This window comes from Liolophura sinensis, chromosome 11, assembly GCF_032854445.1.
Source record: "Liolophura sinensis isolate JHLJ2023 chromosome 11, CUHK_Ljap_v2, whole genome shotgun sequence".
NCBI classification, from domain to species: domain Eukaryota; kingdom Metazoa; phylum Mollusca; class Polyplacophora; order Chitonida; family Chitonidae; genus Liolophura; species Liolophura sinensis.
Genome location: NC_088305.1, coordinates 2323365 through 2341390, shown reverse-complemented (window position 1 = coordinate 2341390; position 18026 = coordinate 2323365). Strand labels below are relative to the sequence as shown.

Sequence of the window (18026 nt, the reverse complement as noted above, 5' to 3'; positions counted from 1 at the left end):
CTCGCCATAGAGTCTAAATCATAACATTCGATTCCAATTAATTTTGTGATGCCAAATCTGTTTTTCACTGAAAAAAAGTAACGGCATTTTCACTACAGTTATTAATGGTCTATCTAATAATCATAACTATTTCTTTCCCTTTAAACTCACTTTGTATTTTCACGTCAATATCGGCACCCTCAGTAGTGTAAACTAAGCGTTTGGTCTGACCCGAGCCGATTGGATCCAGAACAGTGTTGATGTAGGTTCAAACCCAACTCTCGCTGGTTCGCGTGCGGCTATTTAATCAAACGTTTTGTCAGGTATATGACGGCCAGCGGTGATTTATAGCTTGGGCACGTGGGTTTCCTTCACCCACGGAACTGACCACCCTGGGGTAAGTATAGACATAAAACATTCTTGAGTATGACGCTGAGCTACGATAACATAAGTGAGGTAAATGAATAACTGAACAATTTTTGATCTGTGTTCTGGACATCGTTATGGATGCATACCGCTGGAATGAAAAACGACAATGTCTGATTCGGTTAGGCAGATGTATGTTACATGCCTATGTACATTTATGTAAGTATATCAGAGAACATACAAACCGTATATACTGATTGCTTCATTTGGCATCTGGGTCCGGAAAAACCGCGCCTGTCAGGATCGGCTTGTCACTCTGATCGCTGGCATTCCATGTTGTCTTGGTGCGATGCCAGACGAGTATTGGCTAACGGATCACGTTTTCCGCCCACAAAGCTGTGATATATGTCAATTACACCATTAAAGAGTGCAAGGTTCTTGCGTGTTTATTATCAGACTGGTGCTCGTAATAAAACAGAAAACAGACCAGGAAAATGTTATGACTATGTTTTTAATCCGCTAAACGTTTGACGCGTTTCGAATAGGGAGAGAACTTCATAAACCATATTGATAACGGAAGTTGCCACTTTTACGTTCTTAATAAAAGTCTTGTGAACTGTAGATGGATAATGCCTTCTCGTACATGGCAAAAACAGATCGGACACTGAACACGTGCTTTAGGACTAGAAAAAAAGTCGCTGTGACGTCATTGGCGACAAACATCTTCAAGACGGCCAATCAGTTCACCATAGAATCAAAATGTTTGTCTGAATTTATTTCAGCGATAAAAAAATCTAAATAAAAAGCAAGGGTATCTTTGAGATACAGATTTGAATGATTTTTTTCTACTCATGCTGACTTCATTTTACAGGCCAAATGAACCTGATAGAACATTCAATTATTGTGTAGCTGGACGAGTATGCGTTACAAAGACGTTTGTTATAGTTTCGTCAGGGTTTTTTTTCTGAAAGTCGACGCAAGAGGTTGCAGCGTTGTTGGCTTGCAACGGTTTACATGTGGCAGGATTCATAGTAGATTGTTTAGACTTGGCTTGGCTTGTTCATACTCTCCTATGCAGGGTGTGGTGTGCATTTTCTCTGACGTGTTGTGTCGAATTTAATGTTTCATGGTACATACAAACTTTCCTCCAAAATCCATGTTGCCTAGCAACACATAAATACATAACAGAGGAATAAAAGCTTGTGTGTTGTGATTGCTTTTTCTTAAGTCGTATATTATCTTCCGGTTATTACCACTCATTCATCTTTGACGGAAGAGTATCGTCATAGACGATTCATGTATCGTCTTAATATTTGGCGAACATGTTTATCGATCACCAGTCTAGTAGGAAACTAGCCTATCGAAAATAAACAATGTCGGACAATATTGTACTGACCTTTGACATACTTTCTTGTGTTCAGGATTTATATTGAGCTCAGTCGATATTGTGGATGGTATCTTCAAATCCACAGACCCAAATTCAGTGCCCATATATGAAACCGGAAGAGAGTGTATAGCATTGTGGTCAGCGCGGCTTACGTTTGACCTACTTTCCCAGGTCAAAGACCTCGTTAGGCTTGTTAACATTATGTCTTTCAAAAGTATTCATTCAAATGCAATGAAACTTCATACATGGCCTCACTGGTGGGTATTCCTCCATACCTGCTTAGTTTGGAAACAGTGTGAATGACTTTTGACCTACACACGTGAGCAAAACATTTCTAAACCGCGTGCTGGTCAATGTTTTATCCAGTCTTTGAGGTCGGGGAACGATACTGCGAGGAACTGCTGAGTCGAAGGTTTTAGTTTGCGCAGCATGATGTTTGTTTCTGTATTAAAAAAAAAACAAAAAAAAAAAATATTCCAGATTAAAGAACTACAGGGTTGCCACCGTTTTGGCGGCTAACATGTGTAAAGTTCCTGTAGAGCTGATTGTAGGCGCCCTAGAAGATCTACTCGTCTAACATCATAGTGACAAGTGTTATACTCGTTGTAAAACAGCTTCTGTTCCGGTCTGAACAGCTTCTGTTCCGGTCTGTCTGTCGAAGTCTTCTGTTGCTGATATATTTTGAAGTGTTCACTCTCTCTGCCACTGATGGTCTGAATTATGCATGCCTCCTTTCGGTGACTTGCCAAGTCATTTTCTGCATATTCCTCACAGCGCAATTGACGTCAGAAAAAAACAGAAATTCTGTCTAAAATTGGGTTTCTATTTATACTCAGTACACATACATGTTCTTTATCTAAAGTATGCACAGTATGATTATACTGCAGATGCGAAAGAATTTATTTTATTGATGAATGCTGATTAAATGGTTCTCAACCTGTGCTGACGCCTAGCCTAAGCAAACCTACCAGCGTCGTGCAGGCTCCAAAGATCAAGCTTGTCTAATGGTGACAGTGATGTAAAGCGAGCGTAGAGTGCGGCACATGCACTGAAAGGAATATGTTTTCTCTGTACCTGTAGAAGCCCGGATTCATAGAGAGTTTAGACAGCTTACAAAATGCCTGCGTGATCTTTCTTTTTTTTATTCCCAGAGGATGAAAGGCACGGGGAATAATCGTTCATGGCATACGACAAGTGTGGCTGGTTACGTGACCTTAGCACGTGTTTGTTTACGTTGTTGTTTGCCCTTTGGCATCGCGTTCAGGATGCCCTGGGACTTTTTGCCTCTGTTATCAAGGTAGTTTATACTCCTTCTGGTGTGCGTAAATTGTCAGCAGCAAATAACGGGTATGCCGAGACCCAAAAAGATGGGAAGGGTAAAAATGGAGAGTAAGCTAATGACTTCGCTGACAAGGTATAAATCTTTCGTTGAAATTCGCCGAGGTAAATTCCGGTTATCTTCTGGAACAGTCTAGGGTTTCGCATCGTACCGTAGCTACACGAGTACTGTACTACATAATGAGGTATTTAACACCGACGATACGTACTGTAAATGTAGGCTATATCGTATAATAGCCACACCTGGACTAAAATGTATGAAGCATTCACCGTTCACTATATAAGTACAGTGGGCCTACACTGTACCACAGCTACATGTATGCTACATTATAAAAAGCGGAGCACGACATTTTTTATCGTACATTTGTCGTGCCATATTTTGTACGTCACTATTACCGTACCATTGTCCTATAAGTGCGATTATCGTGCATGTACGACATCTCTATGAAACTGGTCCAAAGTGGCAAGTGTATGGAACTTGTGACCTTTTGTAGGGCCAGCCAGACCTTCTCTCCGAATTGCACGAGAAGAACTCAAATGCATAACTCCCAGAATTCAGCTGGTGTGTACGCATATTAGCTAAGTGGCAGAAATCCAGGTGGCCTGCAATAGCGTCAGTCGATTACACCGAAGCCTGTGAGGTACCAGATGCCAGTAAGATGCCCAATGTGATTACCACATAATGGGTGTATGACGTCACGAATTGACTGTTAACTCCACAATTTAGCAACACTGATAAACACTCCTGTGGGCACGCTATGGTGCGTTCCTTCAAAAAACACTGTAAGTTCCCGAGTTCGTTTCATCCTCGATGGAAGTGCTGTATTCCCTGCTCTGCTTCGTTGACGATGTCAGATGGATTTCACTGGCGAGGAATTTTGTGCATCTGCAGCCAATTATGTTGTATGGCTGTCAGTGACCTATGCTCGGCTGTCTTACCTGAGATGACCCTTGAACAACTACTATATGACCTCTTTGAATTCTGTCTGTAACTGAGGCCGATTCTATAAAGCCATGCATTATTTTACTGTGGGTATACTTTGGAACATTGCCATTTTTTTAACCACTGGAGGCTTTAAGTTCTTTTTTGGAATGTAACACTTACATAAAAGCCATTTTCACTTTGATCAAAACTTTGAAATTTTACTTGATCTTTGTCAGATTAATCTTAGCCATTATACCCTTGAGCAATTAGTGTTAGTCTTATGTCCAGACAAACCTGAAGCCATGCACTATAACCGTTAAAGTGAAGTTTTAAATTCTTGGTCAGGAGTGTAAGTATGGAATCGCCTCTGGTACTCTGCATTAGGGGCATGTGGGCCTCATTATGCTCAGAGAGTCTCGTTTTTTACAAGCTAATAAGGCCATCTGCCCACGTGCAGTGTAAACACCAACCTGCAGCTTTCAGAGCCACCCAGCTCGTTTGCCCCTCATAAAGTATTTGTTCGCAGCTAAACATATCTCAGACCAGTATCTCACCGAAACCATTTCTCTGTGGCATTTTTTTTAAGAACGTGTTTTCTTATTTAGGGGGGCAAGAAGCTTCCCCGCGCGCAAGCGCCAAGGTCTCTGTCGAAAGCTGATGGAAAACAGTATCGCCTTTCTTCGACAAATTAGACGATGTTAATGTAGAAAACAGATGAGTTTGGGGTTCAAAACTGAGCGTTAATTTGACGTTAATTTTAACTGACATATAGATGCTGGTGTACTGAGCTTACCTATCTTTGAAGACGACTGTTTGAAGCTTGCAGAAGACTTTACGAGGGGAAATCAGACTGGACGTAAAAGTCGATTCTGTTGGCGTAAAAAAAAAGCGGCTATCTAGTCTTTTACAACTCGGAACACAGTATTTGTCATTAAACTGGTGTGAATAGAATTTATTAGCAGCGTGTTATCACATTCACTACACTATGATTTATATATTTATTTGATTGATGTTTTACGCCATTCTCGAGAATATTTCACGTATCTCTACACTTTGAAGAACACAGTTCCGTCGTAAATACTAACTTGCAACGCCTATATATCGCTTAAAGAACTGAGATGAGCATTAGAAATCGCTTTGATGCGAAAACTCAAATAAAGATCTTTAATGGTGAAGCATACCAGATTGAGTGCAGCCGAGTGGAGAGTGAAGAGATCATGTTAATGGTGAACAGGTACCATTCTCACTTAAACCCAAGTGACAGGCTAGGCCTTATGGTGCACACGATCAAGGATCATTACCCAGTGCTTTATTTATTTGTTTGTTTATTTATTTATATATTTATTTGTTTGTTTATTTGTTTGTTTGTGTCTGTCTGTCTATCTGTCTGTCTGTCTGTCTATTTTCCCTACATATCGCCATATGACTGAGTATGAATTGGATACAAAACTTCTGATTACATCCATGTATATTACTCAGGCTAAACAAGTAACCTAGACGACCTAACTACGACAAGTGCTAGATGTTGAGTGCCAAATTGTCACAAATCCAAAGTGACGCTTTACCGACGAGTCTGTCTTCCTCCAGAGAGGCTCATCAAATCTAAACAATGTCTAGCCTATTTATCTATAAAACTTGGATCTGTAAATAATTATAATGTTACCATATTTCTTTACAACCCTTGTCATTAATTTTTGCTTCTCATGGGATATAGTCTACACGAACTTTTTCCAGCTCGTTGCTTTAGGCATCTTGATGCCGTTTTAACCGTTGATCTAGCACGTTGCATGCAGACAGAACTCAGGTTGTTGTTCTTCTCCCGCACACGGATTGTTTTCAAGTTTTTTCGGTGTTTGTCTAACGGTTCCTATTCTACGTCCTCTGTTATCACCAGGTGTTTCTCAGTCCCCGGGCTTATAGACTGCACTTACGCCAGTCTATTATAGAAGGTGGCAATTCACCGATCCGGTTTCCCCCATAACTATTTCTCCTGTGTCTTTTCTAGGTTGTTTTACGGTCGGAGTCGTCTACTCCGCGTGCAGCTGATATTCTCGTGACCTTATTCTTCGCAAGCTTTTCGTACCTTCTTTTGTCGGAGAGGTCAAAAGCAAGAAAGACAGATCATTGGTGCGAAATGCTCCGAATGGTCTGTTATCCGATATCACATTGTGCTCAACGGCCCGACAGAGAGGAACTGGAATTTTTGAAAATGAATGCGATGGGGGAAAAAGGGCCCTACTATTTTGTTTTATGTTTCGAGTTGTGGCGATTCATAAAAAAACAGTGTGGCCTATCGAATTTTTGCACTTCGCTTAGGTTCTACAGAGGTTCTGCACCTCCGCCCACCCACTCCTCGCAGTGGCTCGCACCCACTTTGCTTTCAAACCAACACGTTTCATACCAAAAATATCTCTCTTACATCTTGAGTAAATGAATGTTCAACATTAAAGCCAGACCGTAGGAAATGTATGGTTTTAATTTTGCTCTGGGCGGTATTGCTTTCCCTTAAGTTGTGACGTGATGTGATAGCCGTGTGAATTGCATGAAAGGTAGTCTCTTTCTCTCTAACTCTCACCCTCTCTCGAACCGTATCTCAAACCCTCTCTCGAACCCCTGTCTCGAAGTGTTGTTCTCGGACAAACCTGACAAACGTCCTGTCCTAAAGCCGCAACAAATCTGCGAGAGTTGGAATCGAACACGTAACCTCATTGGCTAAGGGCTAGGGAACATTTCAAAATTAAACCATGAATAAGTTTCCTTCTGCGCACTTGACATGACTTTAGGTCCGGATGTTCGTCGCCCCATTCATTTCTCGTTTAGTCAAAGTGGATGCTTGTTGAAGACAAGGAGAATAAATATGTTGGCATTCGCTAAAGCTGTTGGTACTGATCCCTTCGTACTGTTAACACACAAACCTGCCTCTGGTAACCGTTGAGTTGGTACATGTACAGTGGACTTGTAGTGTCCGGGTGAGTCATGGCCATTATCGATCTGCCAACAAATCATCTTGGCTCCTAAAGATATCTCCCCAATACTCTGATTACTGTAGCTCTTATTCAACTCGACACAGTTAGTCTCCCGCCCCGTGACTTGTCCCAATCGCTACCAACATATAACAGTTTTAATTTTCTAGGTAGCGTGAGCTTTTGAATTCATAATTATTAATTTATTTAAACAGATAATTGGACTCGTGTCACGTGACCAAGAGGCTGTCAGTGTGTGTTGTTTCTTGTGGAATTAAAGCTAACATTTAGATATCACTAAATCCTTGACGACTGCGTGATAGACGTGTGGCGTTAATAGGCCAGCTATCGCTGTATCAGAATCCGTGGAAAATCCGAGTACCTAACTTGTTGATTCACCGCATTATTCCCCGGTACTTGAGTACATTGCCGAGATTCAATGATGTGTTATCAGATGGGAGAGCTCTCCAGTCAATCTCATAAGGGAGGCGGGAATGTTGATTGAGGGAAATGACCTTTGATACCACGGTAGTTACTCACGTTTATATTCATCGTTATTCGCGCGAAAAAATATTATAATTCAGCCAATTTTCTGCTTCCTGTAGGCCAATAGACAAAACTGTCACGAACGTGTACCCGCGGAAACGTTGGAAGGAACAGTTAGGGGACATAAACAACATTGTTTTCCTTTAGCAAGTTTTATGCCAAGCGCAGGAATATTTCAGTGCTTAGATATGATCAGCTGGTCGAGAGCTGGAGTTCAACTTGCAATCTCGATCCGTGGTAACGTGGGAGGGGTTTGTAACACTCGTGTCCACTCTCCCAGAAACGCCATATTCAAAGAAGTTTCCACATATACGATAGTCGTAAGTATATTATCTACTGAGGAAACAAGAGTTTCATTAGGAAACTACCGACGATGGCAAGTTTTACTGTCGATGTCAGCGTGTAATATATGTCACTGACAAATGGTCTGCAGCGATCTGCATGTAAGACTACACGAAAGAGCACTGCTCCTTGCAACCAACCCCCCAAGAACAATCGAAAATGGGGAAGTTCACGGTGTGAGAGCGGTATTGAACATGTCTGAGCTATAGTGATTGAAAGGTAACCAATTTAACCGACTCGGCCTCTTTTCCCTCATTCCTTCCCTGCACGTGCTGGCGTACAAACCCTCTCGGCCACGGAGGCCCCTAAAATGTCTTGTGATATCCAATCATTCGTTCGGCCTTATTATTGCATTACATATACGATGACCTCACGCATAATAATTTATTGCAGTCTATATTCCAGTTAATCTGAACCATCTTTAAATAAATATCTGTCACATGTGATCTTGCTATTGCATTCTGCTGCATCGGAATGCTGACAATTCACAGGGGAACATTAGGATTTATATTCCGGCAAATGGCTGACAAACGAAACATTATCTCGCCGACAATCTCACGATCCTGAAGAATTAATGGGGTTAATTTTTCGGGAAAAAAATAATGCATAATTCATAGGATAGGCTAACGACGTTACTGTTAATTCATGCGAGACCCAGTGCGACCTCTGTTGTCCACTGGGAGATAACCCCTCACCAGCTCATCCATATAGTCCTCTATGTCAAACCAAGCCCACGGGCAGAGCTCAAACACTGGCGTAATGCCGAAAATGTGCCACAGTCACTTAGACTCATTACCTAAACTTACAGACGGACATTGTACAATCTTTCGGTTTGCTTGAGGCAGTGCTCAGTTTAACTAAGTTTAGTTGCCCATATATGATATGAACTCATCAATGCCATACACATAAAGTCTATGTTAGTCTTGATTGCGATATCTAGAGAACATATCTGAGCTGTGTTTTAGCTGTATTTACTATCCATGGTCCTTCTGTCTGTTAGTCTGTGTGTCAGTCGATCAAATTTTAGACGTCTTGTCTTCTAACATGGGCATGCCATTCTAATTTCCGACACCCTGTTTTCTAACATGGGCATGTGGGTCAACTTCTGACACCATATTCATAAACATGGGCATATCGGTCAACTACTGACACCCAATCGTTTAACATGGGTATGTCGGTCAACTTCTGACACCCTATTCATAAACATGGGCATGTCCGTCAACTACTGACACCCAATCGTTTAACATGGGTATGTCGGTCAACTTCTGACACCCTATTCATAAACATGGGCATGTCCGTCAACTAATGACACCCTATCGTTTAACATGGGCATGTCGTTCAACTTCTGACACTCTATCTTTTAACACGGTTCATTCACTGAAGCCTAAGGAGAAGCCTGTGTGTAAGACGACATGAACGTTTTGCGTGATGTCACAGTTATTGTTAATTTTTGGATTTTTTCATCAGACCGTATATCATGCAATGCTCCTCTGTCCAGTATATTTATATTTTGGTTTTAATGGAAGATGACTTTAATTCAATATGTGCGTAGTGAATCTGTCTGTAAGGTAACTGGGATGGATGAAAATATTAATAAACATCAAATTAATATAAAGAATATCTCCATGAACACCGTCGAAAGGTCTCAAAACTGGTCAGCGATACTGTAACACTTGAACATGGGCGTAAAGGAGTCATTTGTTAAAGCAACCATTATAACCGCGGTTGCGTGGTTGACTTCAAAGACACCAATGGTCAAAGACTGGTCATCAAAAGAAGTCAGATTTTCTGCCTCACATGTTTCATTGTTAAGACGATTATACACGAAGTTTGATTTCGAGGTTATAGGATTATAACACTTTGACCACATGCCTCTGTCGCCACTTAACCGTCTCCCTGATCATTTTGTTCTCCATATACTGTCAAAACCAAAAGACTAACGCGGCGCCTGGCTTCCTGGAAGCCGAGTTGAAATGAAGGGCAATATGTGTCGTGATATATTTTCCTTGGTGGTCTTTTGAAGTCGGAGCAAAAAATAAAAGAGCGTTTTAAACGGACTGCTCCGATCATGAACTGTGAAACAACGTAATCTCTCTGGAGATTTGCGTATGTAGATGGAGAGCTTTCCGGTTGGCCTCCACGCGCATGGCTGTTATCAATATAGGAAGTCCACGAGGTCGTACAAGTGACTTGTTAGAACATAAAGTGAACATGTAAACTGTAAAAGTTCCGCTGTTTTGTTTTTCATAACAAACAGCAACGTACAAACTCCTCTCCTATGAAGTGACGTTCGTCCGAGGTATTTGGGTGTTTTTTGTTAAGTGGTAATTAGCCAACAACAACAACAAAAAACACTAGCAGGAAATTCGTAAGTTATGCCTCTCCGCTCCCTCACCTCCCCACATCCTGAGTATTGCGTTTTACTCTTGAAGTGGAACCTCGTGCATCCTGACAAGACATTTCAAGAGATAGTAATAAAGACTGTAAAGACTTAAATGACAACTGTGCTTTGGCGGGCAGATGTTGTAATCTATCATACTTACTTAGCTGTGTCATGACATATGCGGAGAGTATAGCAAACGGCTATAGACGAAGAAAGAACTCTGAACATCTTCGAGACTGAATTGGGTGAATCAGATTTTCGCTCTTGAATATAGGTGTTTAGGCCACTTTTTGTCGTTTCACATGATTGATGTATTTGTTTGTTTCCGAACGCCGTATTTAAGAATGTTTCACTTAAACGATGGCGATCAGTTACATAGCTTGCGAAAACCGGAGTGTTTGGGTTAAACCACTGACTGAAAATTGGCAAGTTAGTGACGAAACCTCCGACTTGTGACGTACAGACATGCGCAACGTATTGGTAAAAAATAAGTTCAACAAACGTGTGCACAAAGAGTGAGTGAGTGAGTACTTGGGGTTTAACTTCGTACAATACAATTTTTCAGTCCTATGACGACGAAGGAATCCTTAGAGCGCATGTAAGGTGCCTCCTCTTTTATCTAGTGCTGCTTCACTGAGACGGCAAGTAAGACGCCCCGCCCGAGCCATTATACTGATACAGGTTAACCAGTCGTTGCACTATCCCCTTCATGCTGAACGCCAAGCGAGGAAGTTACAACTTCCTCTTTTAAGGCTCTTAGGTGTAACTAGATCCAGGATTGATCGTGGATCTACTGCTCCCGAAGTCCGCACAAAGAGGAAAACCTTCCAACATATTAGAATTAAATGCTATAGCCGTCACCCTCGGAACCTTTAGGCCAGCTAAAAGGACACCTTCCAAATGCCCACGATGTTTTTCGCTTCGCTACCAGCGAGCCCAATAATTAATCAAGTTCAACTGATGAAATTACGGGTTAGTCTTGACCCCATCATCATTCATGTAATGTATTTCAGAAATGACCTCCATCGTTTGAGTGCAAAAATGGCATAAGGTAAGAATCAAAATAAAATCTCTGCTGGTTAAGTGTTGACTGCTATAACACAGCTACATGTATGTACATTGTGCCCCCCCCCCCCCCCCCCCCACTATTCTGGAAATACGATACCGAAGGATGCCCGTAGACTTCAGTCGGTTTTTTTCGAATTTGACCCGAATCTATCAAAAGCTCAACTGCTATCTCCAGAGATGTATATACTAGATTGCCGTTACTGATCGATATTGACCGGATGAGTCATACATGGTGCGTTTTCGTTTGGAACGTCATTCCTGCTTTTCGATGGAACTGAGAAGCAGCGCTGTAATGAGATCAGAATGCTGGGGTATAGATTGGCTGTCAAGAGAATTATGATGTATATCATTTTGAGCGGGGGCTTAATCCACTGAATATATTATACACAGTTTCTTCTTAGAGATCCCACAAAATCTTAACCCAATCATAGTGGCGGAAGATTCGATTTTGTCGGTTGTTATCAATGGAGTACAATGAGTCAGAAACGAACCAATATATGAGTATAAAACAGAAAGAAGAACATTGTTTAAAGTTCTAAGCCGGTTTAAAAATACATGTATGCCCGATGATTTGTGTCAAGATTTTATGTGGATGCACTGTAAAAATATTTATTTAGTTGAAACATAACTTACATTAACTGATTTTTTCCGTAGTAATGGGATAAAATTTTGAGGAGACGCAATTGACAGGTTTTATCCATTTTTAGTACTGGTATGCAACAAAAAACTGTGTTTACGACAACACAATATTGAGGCTGATAAGTTCGAGATATCATTCTTTATTTTCTCGCTCTTGCCTCTCGCCAGATGGCGCCGCGATGTATAAATAGCCGCAGCCACTTGCTCCCGGAGATCACATTCACACCTTGAACATCAGGCTTGTTTTTTCGCCTGTGTGTTTACTTCACGGAAGAGTAAGGTTACTCAATTATATAGCTGCAGACACGAAGCCGCGGTGAAACCTTATCCAGAGTTCCACCCACACATTCGTTGGGATCGTTTCATAATTTTTTCTGACAACATATTCCGCGTATGTCTTATTCAATTACCTTCTACGATCCTTGAACACAGTAGAAATTTCTGCGTACGGTGGCAAGACATTTTCGGTTTACCGCACAATACACTCTTTCCTCCACATAGAGCAGTGGTCCGAAAATGTATTAAAACTGTCATGCAAATTCGTGATATTATCAGAAAAACAGAGCACTCGTAGAAAACGAGTAGAAATACTTAGATGTTAAATTCTGTATGGACAATTTTAGGTGCCAGTTCCATCACAAATTGTGGCGTGTATTTCCTTGTCATTTTCAAAACGGACCGATATCATTCTAGAAAAGCCAGCACAGGAGGCGTCGTGGTTACCGGTCTTCCAAGGGTAGGTAACTCTACACATCTGGTGGTTTTCAGCTGCTGCGTTTGTGTGGGTTTCACTGGTAGCTCTTGGTTGTTAGAGTCTGCTAGTTTCTGCTCACTGATAGATGTTTACTAAACTATAGTCTGGATGGGGCAAACTTTAGAAGAAAATTAATGACCGTCGACAGACAACACATGTTGGCGCGGAAACAGTGGGGTGGACCCAATTAAAAAAAAAGAAGACGAAAAGAAGGCCGATCTAAACAGGATCTGGAAACAGGACGTGTCATGTTGCAATATAGGAGATAACTGATGCGAGTGCGCTTGGCATGGAATTGTTCGCTGCTAGTCGAACAAACCAACATGGTTTAGTACATTGTGTGTAAGTCTTTTTGTGAAACTTGACGAAAAACTTTGGGGTCGAGCGTAGATCCTGGACATGCGTACCGATACAACATTGGAAACCGCTACAAGTATTTGGCTTAAGGAAATACTAGGTCAGTATTTATCAAACGTCGGCCTAAGTCGAAAGTTCAAACACAACTACTGTACAATTAAAATGTTTCGCTCTAGAATGTTTAAAATTTTGTGCACTGCATGATTCTTTACTGCAGAAAAATATACTGACAACAATCTGTGTTTTTTCCTGTTCGGAGTCTGGCTTTTTAAGGATTTGTAATTTCTGACTTAAGTCTTTAAAGTTACTTGATCAAGATGGTTGTTGGTTAAGAACACAGTCAAAGCTTAGTAATGATTTCTAATGTTCTTTTCGGATCGATGTGGCATTTCCCCGGGCTCTGTCCGGTTTACTTCCGTCGTATAAGCAAAATATATACGACGTAAAACACGTATCAAATAAATCAAATAAATAATGTTCGTTTATTGATAATTTACATCTACTGGCATATATCATGGAGATATTGTCTCTGTAATTCATCAGTATTTACATGGATTTGTTTTTGTGCCCTTTCACCACTTTTGCTGGTGTATTTCTGTGTGTAAATCTCCTAATAACTTACACAAATAAAGCTTTCGTAAAGCGAATTTGATAATACGTAGGAATGAAGCCCATAATTACTCTGACAAAGTACGTAGAGATAAGAACTGCGCTTAGCCGAAAACTACTTGTGCTTAGCACTAAGTACGCTTAATGAAGCTGATCTCAACAAAGAGGAAAGACTCCTCACCAGAATAACACACGAAATACGACATTCCACACATAAACCTCAGTTTGATAACTACGAAAGAATAGACAGTGACCAAAGTTGGCCTGTACAAATTATGTAATTGAGTGGATACACTATTTATGTTGTATGTGGAGTGGTATGTCTTTAGTGCGTAGGCATAACGCGCCACGTCAGCTGTGTTTTGTTCTTGGGCTCAGATTCTCGGACAGAATCCATTAAACTGTGACAAATGAGATTGATGAGTTCGCTGGCAGTTTTGTAATTGTTTAGCATTACAGACCCATGAAGAGTAGTTAGGCCAAAAAACAGAATAAATCCTCACTATTTTTCTGAGCCAAAAGTTGAAATTTACCAACAGAGAGAGAATGAATGGATGAATGCCTTGGATTTAACGTGATACTTAATAATTTTTATGTTACATTACGACAAGGAGTCATTAGGTGTGTGTACATACACTCTGTCTCCTGTAACAGGTCAAGGCCATGCCGTCAAAGTACTGCCTTCACTGCAGTATCATGCTGAAGACACTAGACATGACACTAGACATGACACCCCACTCACTCAGATTATACTAGCACCGGGCCAACCAGTCCTGTTTCCTTGCTCTAACAACCAGTCCTGTTTCCTTGCTCTAACCACCATTCCTGTTTCCTTGCTGTAACCACTCAGTGCCGAGCGTTAAGCGAGGCAGCAACAAGTTCCATTTTCAAAGTCATTGGTATGACCCGACCCGGGTTTTATCATGGCTCTCCCGACTTCGAGGCGGAGGCTCTAACCATTAGTCCACCGAAGCGGTCACCTCGACTTGATAATAACGAAAGAATAAACAACGATCAAAGCTAGCCCATGCAAATCATGTAATAAGTGGATACTGTATTTATATTGTATGTGTTCGGAATGATCTGTCTTCATTGGTTTGATATAGCGCGCCATGTCAGCTTTATTGTGCTCCTAGCCCAAGATTCTTAGACTGATACCATTTAACTGTGACAAGTGAGATCGATGAGTTCGCTGGCAGTATTGTACTTGCTGGGCATCACAAACCCATGAAGACTAGTTCGACCAAAACAGAATTAATCCTCAGTATTTTTCTTAGCCAAAAGTTGAAATTTACCAATATTGCATTTTGCAGCCAAAGAATGAATGGATGATTATGGCTTAACGCCACATCGGCAATATCTCAGCCACATCGTGGCGATGCAGCCAAAGAATGAATGAATGAATGCTTGGCGTTTAACGCCGAACTTAGCAATTTTTCAGTCATATGGCGACAAAGATTCATTAGGTGTGTGTACATATACTGTGTTTCCTGGTAACAGGGCGAGTCCATGCCGCCAAAGTGTTGCCGTCACTGAAGTATCATGCCGAAGACACTAGACATGACACATTATACTGGCACTGGGCCAACCTGTCCTGTTTCCTTGTGTGAGCGCTACGCGAGGCAGCAACAAGTACCATTTCAAGTACAAGTGTTTGGTATGACTCGACCTGACTTACAGTTGCAGTCAAAATAGCGAGGGTCAGCGCTTTAACCATTTGAGCGTGACTTATTCCTTAGCAGGCATTTGATTGGATCCACGTGATATCTGTTGTGGTACAGACTGTTAAACATTGAATTTATTCAGATTCCATATGAACATTGTCCAAGTTGTTCGAACTCAAAATTTCAATTTTAATGACAAGGTTTGTCAGTTACTCACGATTTTAGTAGTTAAAGTAGATAACCGAGTTTAGAAAATAGTGAATGTTTTGCACTAAAATATACTTATAAATAAGTTCTCTTTTGAACGTATCAGAATCGAAGACGGCCTAAACCAGCCGAAGTCTTGCAATCGGGAAACTCGTGACTCTTTAGTGTGCTGCTAAGTAAGGAGAAACCGTGGTATTGTTTGAGATCCGTCAGGAAGTGATTGTTTTGTCCGGCTTCATGCCAGAACTGACAAGGCTGTCAATTATCCTCTCTCCTCTGCTTCGCCTGCCCCACATAACGGCTCTGGGCACTGATTAATTGCGGCATTGAAAAACCTAACCCGTAATGGAAACGGAACACGGAATGAAACAAAAATCTGTGCACATGACCTGTAAGCCCATCAGCTGATATCTGGCGAGACATTTTGAGACAATGGCATATTTAGTCCATCTGCGGACGTCTGTCAGCAATCACGCGCTGTTGTCTAGCGAGAAGACAAGTGGCCGGAGAAGAAGTGGTCAAGCGAAAGTGACCAGTCATTAAAAGAGGAATCGCTCCATCAAAATCCCGATATTTCTGGAGTATAGCGGCTAGCATTATTTCCGGTTATACTTTGGACCGATCGAGGAGCAAATCGAACTTCCGGTCCATCAAAATGGACAGTTAGAATAGGCTCCTTTGCCGAACAAGTGTTCTGCATGCTTTGTGCGAGATGCTTTAAAATGTCAAACCGACGTACCTTTTTTTTCCTCGTCGCATCCCGTGACGATGATAACGCCTATTCCATTATCCTCCATTACTCTGGGCGTGACAACTAACTTTATCGCGGCCAAATTCTGCATTTTTCTTTCTGCTCAAGTTTCACACGGCTCGTATTACAGAATGCCAATTACGTCCAGGACCCCAGATTACTGGGTGAACCGACCAATACAGCCATTTAGTCCGCGATAAAGAGGCATTATGTTACATATTTATCTCCCCTGGACGCTGCAGAATTGCAGATGGCCTTTTATTGACTGGGCGTGTGGTTACATGTTTAACCATATACAGTGACTCAGCAGATTGTTCATCAGTGTACTTTCAGGATCAGTTTGCTCAACTAATTATTCAGTATAACTCTGTTGTCGAAAATGCGCATTGCCCAACCAACCGAACTTAACCTATAATCCCGTGAACAACAAATAAATGAAATGACCTTGGGTTATTTCAGCAAGGTCACTGTAGCATATCTCCCACCACTATACTCTCATGGAAATACGCGTGAGTACAGAATATTATGATTTTCGCCAGAGACAGGCCTAAAGATGATATTTCATTGTAGGTATAATTTTGTTAGTTCATTTGCCTTACCACCAGGCCTTATATTGTGCTATTTGAACAAAATCCCTCAATATAAGTAATAAGTAGAAAATACCAACCCGCTCTCAGGCTTGAGGGTTGTTACCGTTAGGGCTGTTCACCTTTCTTACATTTCCTGTTACAAAAACATGGAATCGCGTACGATGTCCCGTGTTTTAATGTGTTTGTACATAACATGTGATTGGACAAGTTACGTCTAACATATTGCAGTTATCATCACATATGTTTTTACCTAATTCCGCTTAAGCCATAGTGCTAACTAAAAGGGCCGTCTAAGTTGCCACTATTTAAGCATTTACCTGGACAGCTAAAACAAAACCCTAACTGAGGTACCTTGGGTTGTATTTCACTGTATTTCACCGGTTACGTGTGACCATTTTGCGAATTTTATCACACTGTCGTCATTGCTCTGGTTTTACTCTCCATGCTGTAGTCTTTTCATATTAACGTTTTGCTACGGTTTCATTGCTCTATCTACCGTCCCGGATAGCACAGTTTGCAGAGCGTCCGCTTCGGGAGCGGTAGGTCCAGGGTCAATCCTGGGTCGAGTCACACCTAAGACCTTAAAAGAGGGAGTTGTAACTTCCTCGCTTGGCGTTCAGCATGAAGGGGATAGGGCAACGACTGGTTGACACTTATCAACATAATGGCTCGGGCTGGGCGGCTTACTTGCCTTCGGTAAGGCTTTTCAGTGAAGCAGCAATAGATGAAAGAGGGGTGGAAATCCGTCCTGCAGCAAGGATATACAATACATGCACTCTAAGGATTCCTTCGTCGTCATTTGACTGAAAAATTGTTAATTACGACTTTAAACGCTAAGCACTCACTCACTTATTTGCTCATTGCTCTACCGTCCCAGAGACAGAGATCACCTCATCACCCTAGCTAAAATGTCCACCACATGTTGAAGCATAGGAATAAGTCCCGCCTTTTACTAGCAAGCGATCAGTAAGCCGTTGTTGTACATAAAAGTACATCATGTAAGCTCAACAGAAATAATTAGATGACCGTTATGGTGAAAGTTGAAAATTACAATTACAAATCCAAGGAATACTCTATCGACGATTGCGGCCATGACCTACCGCTCCCGAAGCGGACGCTCTACCAACTGTGCTATCGGATTCAGTTGTCAACGTTTTT

The 18026-nt window shown here is 41.4% G+C and overlaps 1 protein-coding gene across 2 annotated transcripts in view; it reads left to right on the top strand.

The window, feature by feature from the left end:
* LOC135477441 (uncharacterized) overlaps positions 1 to 18026 on the top strand; it is a 56490-nt gene that overhangs the window by 28252 nt on the left and 10212 nt on the right. The window contains exon 1 of one of the 2 annotated variants that reach the window (XM_064757543.1): positions 13110 to 13147. The exons of the other annotated variant lie outside the window; for it this stretch is intronic. The gene's annotated coding sequence lies outside the window, so the exon portion shown is untranslated. Of the gene's footprint in view, positions 1 to 13109; positions 13148 to 18026 lie in introns of those variants that run through there. 2 annotated transcript variants of the gene reach the window in all.